The sequence below is a fragment of the Apteryx mantelli genome, chromosome 4, assembly GCF_036417845.1.
Source record: "Apteryx mantelli isolate bAptMan1 chromosome 4, bAptMan1.hap1, whole genome shotgun sequence".
NCBI classification, from domain to species: Eukaryota; Metazoa; Chordata; class Aves; order Apterygiformes; family Apterygidae; genus Apteryx; species Apteryx mantelli.
This window is the reverse complement of record NC_089981.1, coordinates 48,606,013-48,615,001: the sequence shown is the minus strand read 5'-3', so window position 1 is coordinate 48,615,001 and position 8,989 is coordinate 48,606,013. Positions and strand designations below refer to the sequence as shown.

At 41.1% G+C, this 8,989-nt stretch overlaps 1 protein-coding gene across 4 annotated transcripts in view; it reads left to right on the top strand.

The window, feature by feature from the left end:
- The first annotated feature begins 785 nt into the window (after nt 1-785).
- The window catches only part of ZNF106 (zinc finger protein 106), a 45,503-nt gene continuing 37,299 nt past the window's right edge, over nt 786-8,989 (top strand). For all 4 annotated transcript variants that reach the window (XM_067296492.1, XM_067296490.1, XM_067296489.1 and 1 more), the window contains exon 1: nt 786-890. The gene's annotated coding sequence lies outside the window, so the exon portion shown is untranslated. The remainder of the gene's footprint in view (nt 891-8,989) is intronic.

The following is an 8,989-nucleotide window of genomic DNA, read 5'->3' as shown; positions in this document are numbered from 1 at the left end:
GTTGAATCAAGTTGTCTTTCCGTATATATTTTCCTCCTTAAGTATGAATAATTTTTTCCCTACTCAGGCTGCCATTAAGATCATATCCCTGCTATAATGCTGTTAACACAGAACAACATCAGGAGTTCTCAACAGCATCAAGCCTTAGAGCAGGTTGCTTAGCTCCTCTAACGCTAATGAAGTGCCCTCTTTTGATGAAACCTCTTTGATCTCAGAACTGGGCTTTGTTTTGCTTTCTCTCTCTTAGAGGGTCCAGACCCCCCTTTGGCTTACACTTCTTGAAAGGCCCTATTGGATTAAGGTTTACTGCATGTTACACAGCCCAGCCACAAGCACAGGCACTTGTTCTTAAGCCTTTCAAACTGTTCCTGAACCTGACTTCTCCGGCTAAGTCGCCCTGTGCTGGTCCAATCACAATTTCTGTGGCTTCTTGCTACTGATGTGTGTGTGATTTGCAATAGCAGTTTTTCAGAGCAGCAGCATACAGCACTATACATGTTTATTGCACTATATTGACTGATAATAACAATAATTGCAATTATTATCGGTAACTAAACGTTTCAAACTGACAAGCACGTATCGCTACTACCGTAGTGAAGTAAGTGGGTACTTACAGCAACACCCTCCGCCGCAGAACTACGCTTCCCAGCAGGCAGCGCGGCGGGGCAGGCGTGCTTCCCGGCATGCAGAGCGGCCGCCTCCCTGCCGGCGGATTGGCTGGGGCGCGGGGCTGCCCCGCCCCGCCGTGCGCCGCGGGTCTCTGCGGGGTCGGCGCGGCGCGGGCGCTGGCGCGGTGGGAGCGGCGACCCCGGGGCGGCGGCGGCGGGGCCTGCGGGGCGGCGGCTGGGTGATGGGTTGGCAGGCCGCTGCCCTGGTGAGGGCCGCGATGTGTGAGTAGGGGAGCGGCGGGGCGCGGGGGGAGCGGGGCCGGCGGGCGGCGCGGCGGGGTCGCGGCGGGCGCCGGCCGGGCCGGGCCTGGCCTGGGTTCGCTCCGCTCCGCTCTGTGGCGCGGCCGTCCCGGGTGGCGGCGGGGCCCCCTGAGCTCTGTGGTCGGGCTCGGTGCAAGCTTTTCCGGAGCAGGTTCTCCGCTGCGGGCTTGTAGCTATCGTGCCGCCTCGTCGCACCTGCCAGAAGAGTGGCTAGGGCTGAAACGCAGCTTTGGGTTCGGAGCTGCTTAGTTGCCTTCCTCACACCATGAAGCTAAAAATCACATCCTGGAGAAATCGTGTATGAATGTGGTGATAAATGTGTCTGGTAGCCTGAAAAGGCTGAGACTGCTCCTATGTAGTTCCTGATAAAAGCATTCATGGCATAATGAAATATGAGCTATTTAAAAGTGTTTGTTATTGCAAGCAGAGTAGTTCACACACAAGCTTAAACTATGGTAAGAACTCTTCAGGAGTGCTTATGAGTTTCAACTTGGAAAAAGTTTATGAATGTTGAGCAGAAGTGGCATTGATGCTTAAAGTTTACACAGCAGTTCTGAAATTGTTTTGTAAGGGCTCAGTTTGTTTTGAGTGGTTTACTTTTTGACAATATAGCTTCCTTTTATATTTTTCTATTTTTATTGCTAGTGGTCTGATAACAAATGTCTACTGCAAGTAAGAAATTTTCCTCTTCTCCTTCCCTCCCACCCCCACTGAAGTGTAGCTTTCAAGAGGTTTGTAGAACAGATGAGTTCTGAGGAACGACCAGAGAGAGAAGAGGACTGAGGTGCGATGGACTTCGTTTTCAACATGAGTTCCTGGGGCTGCTTTTCTCAGACCTCCTCTGCTTCTTGTTTCTGTCCTTTCTTCGTTTGCTACTTCTTTCAGTCAAACCTCAATTACTGTATTGAGGTAGCTGATTGTTTTGCTGAACTGATAGATCCTATCCTAAAAAATATTTAAGCCTTCTAACAACTTCTTTAATAGTTTTTTGGAACTCTGCAATTATCTCCCTAGTAGTATTGCAATATTTAGGCTGAATATTGCAGATCCTTAGGGCTAACGTAATATGATTTTGTAACTTCTTTAGCTTAGAAAACATACTCCAATCCTGACCTGAAAAGAGACCGTCTTTTCTATTAAAGGCAACTGCATTTTTTTAGTTCTTGCTTGGCTTCAGCTTAACTGGCAGTAAGGGTGAGAGGCAACTACATTCATGTCGCCACATATGTGCCAGTACTGACTGACTTTGTATGTAAAGTTTGTTGAATAGGTGCTGTATTTTAGTACTTTCAGTTCAGAACAAATCACTGGTTTTAGCCAAATTACGTTAGCCTGTTACCTCTGTCACTGTGACCAAAGTTAAGGTACCTTCTAGCCCATGTGTCCAAAGGGGTCACGTGTTTGAAGAGGTGGCAGCAAAATGCATTTTAATATATGCAAGGTTCTGATATCCAGTGCAAAGAATAATAACAATCACTATCATATAAATACATATTTAAATCGGGTATGAGGATGCTAGCATTTGTAGATAACTTCGTCAAAACATCCAGGTAAAACTAAGGCATTTTTTCCATTGGACTTTCATTTCATCTTGTAGAGACAAAATTCATAAGATATTTGGAATCAAGTTTAAATTGATAAAATTCTTTTTAACATCTGGTAATTGTCTTCTGTGAACTCTGCCACCAGATGGTGTCATAAGATTTGAGATGTGACATGACTCAAGCTGGTTATAGGAAAAATAAGAGGATATTATGCATTATAAATAATTTCTTTCTTTCATAAAAATGTTTTTCTTATTTCTTTTGTGATTTTTTCCTCATCTAGTTCTCCTAGGCTATTTCTCATTTTGATCTCAAGTTGATGAAGCACCTAATAATCAGCCTGGGACCACGTACCTATGTTACAGAAGCATTCAGACAGGACGCTGTATTTCTATTGCCTTGTTATTAATGATTCCCACCTCAATGTTTGGGATCCTTAACTTGCCTTTACTTGACACAAAAGCTCCATATACTTACAGGTGACCTGAATACCTTGATTTGAGAACCTCAAATCACTCTTCAGTGGTTCTTTCCACTCTGTAGTGACTGCATAAATAGGATAAGCCTAACGACTGACTAAATGCTCTCCTATATACTCTCTAGTGATCATATAGGCCCTTCTTCGGGAGTCTGAATCATCTTGCCAAGGCCGGGTACCTGCTTCCGTAGTATCATGATAGGCTGGGTGGATACAGTAGGCTGTTTTGATTTGGCTTCTAAGTCCCTGTTCCTTAGCTTCCAATCTGTAAAAGAGGCATACTGTGCATACCTGTGAAGGGTATTATGAGGATAAATACACTAGGAAGAAAAAAAAGATACAACCAAGTGTTGCAGAAATCAGTGTAAAACTAAGTGACAGGTATTTCTGTCATTCTTATGAGGGTCTGTTGATTGAAGATCTCTTACAAAACAACACAAGGTTATTGAAAGAAGCTGACGTGAATTCTGTTATAAATCACAGATATATTTAAATGAAGTAGATTATTTGTCCCAGATTGTGGATCACTATGTTGATTCTTAATAAAACTTTGCCTCAATCATTAATAGTTATATTTGAGACTGAAAAAAAATAATGATAGAAGGAGTACAAAGACAATGCTCCTCTCCAGCTGAGACTCCTCTCACCACCCCTTGAAGCACTGTGCCCCATTTTGGGAATTCATTTAAGAGTGTAGGCAACTTGGAAGGAGGAACAGGAATTTTGATAAGTTCAGAAAATGTGATGTTTGAGAAGACATCTGAGGAAACTATGTTTGCATAAGTCTGGAAAAGAATTGTGAATATATGGGAAAACAAAAGCCGTCGTAGTGTAAATTTTAGGTGCTCCTAAATCACAAAATATAGCAGTGATGCTGAACAACTTCCCATCATATTAAGACAATTTATATCCCTGAATCTTTCAGTGTTTAAAAAGCTATTGAAAGTAAGATAGCCATAAGATATTCTTTGCTTTCACTAGGGAGGAATATTTAACTTAATTTTACAGCAAGGAAAGCTTAGGTTAGCTTAGGTTGTGTTCCAGGAAAGTATTTCTAAATCTAACGGTAGCTGAGCTCTAAAAGAGGTTCTGTTAGGGACACTGGGCTGTCTTTCATTGGATGCATTTATAAACTGATTAGGTAGATGCCTGTCTGGAATGGTCTAAGCATACTTTATGCTGTCTTAGTGTCAGGGTAGTCTACCCAGCTATTCTTTTGAGTCCTTTCTGGTCCTGTATATTTGTAATGAGTTCCCCTTAGATCGATTAATGGCTCAGAAAGCATTTTCATGAAATATTAAGTAAATTTATTTTAAAATGTGAATGGCTAAAAGTTTTTTTTTCTTGTTTGTTTTCAACTATCTTATGGAGATTTGTAGTTCACTGTGCATTTGTGTGAGTTGCTATACTGATTCTCATTGGTCATGCTTATTTGAACTTAACGATACCTTCGTGCTAGTTGAAATAAGATGATATTGGGCTGAACATGTAGACTGACTTAGTGATCTTGCTTTTCTAGAACTGAAAACCAGAATCTACAGTACTGGAAAAAACAAAGTTAACATTGTGTATATACAGGGAACCTAAAAAGACAAAGTTTGATTGTGACTTAAGGTGTATACACTCTTCTGGTTTACTTGAAGTTAGAGTAGACATTAGTGAAAACTGTGTTCATGCCAGGCGTTTCCATTCATATGCTTGTTTGTTTGTATAGGTATTTCTCTACAGTCCCTTATCTCCTGTGTACTGTCTCTGTATATTGTAAAAAGCCAGCAGTATTCACAGGGTAACATAGAAACAGTTCCTGCTAGATGGCTTCTAGGCAATTTCATGGAGTGAACTTTGTTGCTTTTAACAGGAACTTAAAGAACTTTGATCTCTGAGATAACTCTCTCCTCCTTGGCTCAATGTCAAAATAGTTGAGGACTCAGCAGCCCTGTTACAACTTTTGTTATACAGTGATGCTGTTCCAGTGCGGTGGGGTCTAGAGTGTGCTCTGTCTGCCCTCAGCGGCCCTCAGTCTGTTAGGAGGCCAAAGTTAGCTCTTGGAAAGTGGGAGGGAATTGAACCCAAAGTCTTGTGTCTTGTGCAAGCATTCTAACTACTAGGCTGTAGTATAGTTATCTCTTTTGCCATGTTCAAAAAAAGCTATGATCACAATGTAGTTTGTGCAGTGCACAACTCTCTTAATGTGTTAAGACAGAGTAATGCTGCCAGTCATGACTTAACTATAGTAAGTCCTTTAGTTTCTGGCTCTTGACCAGGTGAGGTTGCACAGGTTGGCATCTCAGTAGGAAGGTAAAGTGTCTCCCACGTATGCCCAGAAGTAAGGCAGCTGGCGAAAGCTGCAGTCTAGCCAGGTGATGCATAGTGAATTCAAGTGCCTTCTGGGCAAAGAATCTGTGAGGAAAGGTAGTTTTTGAATGCTGGTGCCTCATCAAGGTGATGAAATTTAAGTGTATGCATCTGTCTTTATTCTTATGATGAATTATTTGTTTTTGTACAGCGTTCGCACAGTTGTACAGGGCTTTGATGTTTGGAGCAGCATATAATACATGGAAATGATCTTATACCCGTATAATTTCTCCCTAAGAAGAAAATCTACCTCTATTACCAAGTTTTAATAAAACATTATTTGGTTAGGCTCCTGGATTGCTTTGTAGCATTCCTTTGGTGCAATAGGAGGTTGTATAAAACTTTCAGAGGCCTATGTGGTGTCCTCTAGATTTTCCCGTGAAAAGACCAGGCTTCTCAGTAAAGTGACTTATGCTGATAATCGAACTAAATATGGTCTAGCCTAGCAGTGACTATTCAAGTGCTTTGCAGGGCCTAAATACTTTCATTCCTAATTCCTCAGAGCAAGATACTTCTCTTCAGCTCAAAGTGACCTTGCCTACACCCCATCCTCCCTTAAGCTAGCTAAAGATTTCAGGAATGCTGGTCATAGTGAATTGCTTCTTTCCTCTGTGCAGTTTTGTCCTTTCCTGTTTCTATGGCAGCTGTATTACTCTTATTTGGGATGCAGCTTGACTAGCATATTTGTGCGATCAGTTGCTGCAGGAGAGAAGTCACTAAGGCCAAAGGAACGACTGTGCTGTGAGAGGCTGAGGAAAGCATTGCTGTAGAACATTCTTCCTTGGTGAGCATCTAGGCTCCCGTTTTGTCAAGCGTACAGTATTCGGTACTATCTGTAGGGCTGTGCAGCTTTTAGGCAGGCCTTTAGGCAGGCCAGAACTGCTGATCTCTTTGAGGCCTCCTGAGGATTTCCAGGCAGCTGGAATGCTGGGCTGTCCGCCCCACTCCGTCACGCTTGTGACTTTATATAGTCAGTGTTCAGCCATTGATCTCTAGCAGATTTAGCCTTGACACACATTTTTAATGTATATTATCCGGTAAGGCTGAATAACTGTGGACAAATGAATGTTGTAGCAGGAAGTAGTCTAATGCCTTATTTTCTTTGTAGACTATTTTTGTTTGTGGGAAGTGTTCTCCAAAATCTCTTTAACAGACCTGCTCTAATTAATTCAATCTGTATGGTGTTTCCAAGCCCTGAGCAGATGCAGGCTGTGGGCAAGTTACATTTACCTCACATATCTGTAGAATACATCCACTCCCTTTAAAAGCAAATAAACAAACAGACAAAAAAATCCCATATAGATCAGTAACATTCTGTCAAGATAAATGAGATGCTAAGACAACTTTCTATTTTGGAGGCTTTACATTTTGCTGTTGAAGTACGTATCCCTTCTACATGGTGGTCATGTCTTTTTGGCAAAAACTTACCTCTGCTTGCAGTTTGATTATGCCTGTGTATTTTTACCAGTTCCTGTTCCCCTTAACATCCTGTAAGAGGTAATTCCCCGTGCCACATAGCAAGTTGGTGGTTTCAAAAGCACAAACTGTTAAACCTGCTAAAAGCTTGAAGGTTGTTCAGTATTTAAAGTGTTGGATTATCTTTTTAAGAACTCAAATATGCCTGCATTTTTGCAGAGAAAACTCTTTTTCTGAAGTTTCTTAGTACAAAAGTTTTATGGTTAAACTGACCAATGTCATTTTACCAATAGGGTAAAATGCCTTAGCTGAGTAAATGGCTTGAAAGCTGTCTAGTTCTTGTTACTGTTGCATAGTCAATGAAGGAATATTTTGTATTTATAGTGTTTTTCAAAGTACTTCAAGAAAGTACTTTCACAGTGATTTAAAAGTACTTCCTAAAAGTGAGCCTTAGGTTTCATAGCAGGATCTGGGAGAAAGCTAAGCGTAAAGGGAAGTGATTTTACTCCATGTAGATAGTAAGTCTAAAGGTGAACTGGAAATAGAGCATGGGTCTGTCTTCTCCTGGTCCCTGTAGCATCTACTGAATCTCTTTACATCTGAGTACTTGCCTCTAAGGGCTTCTCTCAGTGGAGATGAAAGTTTCACTTTTCATGGTGACATCCAATAGCATTTGAATTCCATTAGTATTTTTAGTACTCTGTCATAAGTGATGCCCAGTTGACTGGGCAGTTAGCCTTAAACTCTTCCTGTAATAGTGTATAGTTACTATATGTTTTAATTAGACAAAACAGGTGTGATGTTAGCTCTACTTGAGAAAGCTCTTTAATGTAACGTGGCAACTGATGCCAGCAAGTCACCATACTTTACTGACTTGTTTGTCCTGATTTAAGTTCCACGTTGATGTTTTACCCTTGTGTAGGATGAATTCTGTAAATAATTGAGTAATTTTAAGCAAGATCCTGAACACATGGAGGGTATTATTCTATTAATCTACAAAGTAGTGCTGGTGAAGAATATCAGGGCAGTAGAAGACCTTTTAATGCATGAGGAAGCTATCTGAAATTGCTGCAAGGATTAGCACCCTTGCTTTTCAGGGGTAACTTCATGTTAATCCCATTAAAATAGCTTTCCTATAATGACCAGGCACCCAAAACTTTGTCACTTGGATATAATCGCAAATAATTCTTTGATCTGCTGTAGCTGCACCTGTGTTTAAGAAGTATGCTGTTGAGGTGTTCCTGTTCTCAGATATCTGATAACTCACTGGAAAACTGTCTCTGAGGTTGAAACATCTTATTTTTTAATCTCTATTCATATTAGCCTAAACCTGCTTAGCTTCTCTCTCAGTTTAAGTGTATTTAAAAACAAGTCATGCTCTTTATACATGGTTTCAAACAGTTGCAAAATACTTCATTCTAAAACTTCGTAATTCTGTGTTCTGACCTCCCATGAAGGCAGGTGCTTTTGCATACACGTAACTGATATCATATGAGCTTATATAATGTGCCCTATATGACCTAGGGTAGTGCAAAGTTCTGAATAATTCTGAATTTGAGGATTCTGAATAATCTTGTACCTTTGTTGGGGATGCTTTGTCAGAATAAATAGCTATTACTTATGCTTCAAGTACATCAGGTGCCCATGTGATAAAGTTAGGGAATGCATATGTGAACACTGTTTAAAGCAAGCATTTCAGTGAGATCAAGAATGGCACCCAGGAATGCTGGCTAGGTGACGTCAGGAATCCGTCCTATGACTGAATCTCCTGTTGGGTTTTAAATGAATTTGTTTTGGTATGATGATGAGAATTTCTTGTTAGGGAGGACACTGCTTTCTCTGTTATCTGAAAATTAAAGGGCTGTTACAACTCTCAGCCGCTTTCTGTTTATGCTGAACTGATGTTGGTATATACATAAGCTGTAAGCGGACATGCAGATCTGGAGGAAAGGAGTTATTTGCTAAAGAACCACGCTGCTGACTTAGGGCAGGTGTGGTTTTGCTGGCATTTTTCCTTTGTTTACAGTGGGATAAAGCCACTGAAAGTCAGAGCTCTTTTAGCTCTGTGTAGTCTGGATTTGGTAAAAATCCAGTTCCTGTTCAACTCTTTGCCCAAAACTTCTGTGCAGTACTAGATGCTGAGGGTTTAATTCCCCAGGTCTAGAAGGTTGATGGTAAATAATTAAAATTAACTTTGCAGGGTAGACTGTGGAAATGACCTATTGAAGAAGGCTCTAACAGGTTAAGTTTGATGGTATGGGCTAAAC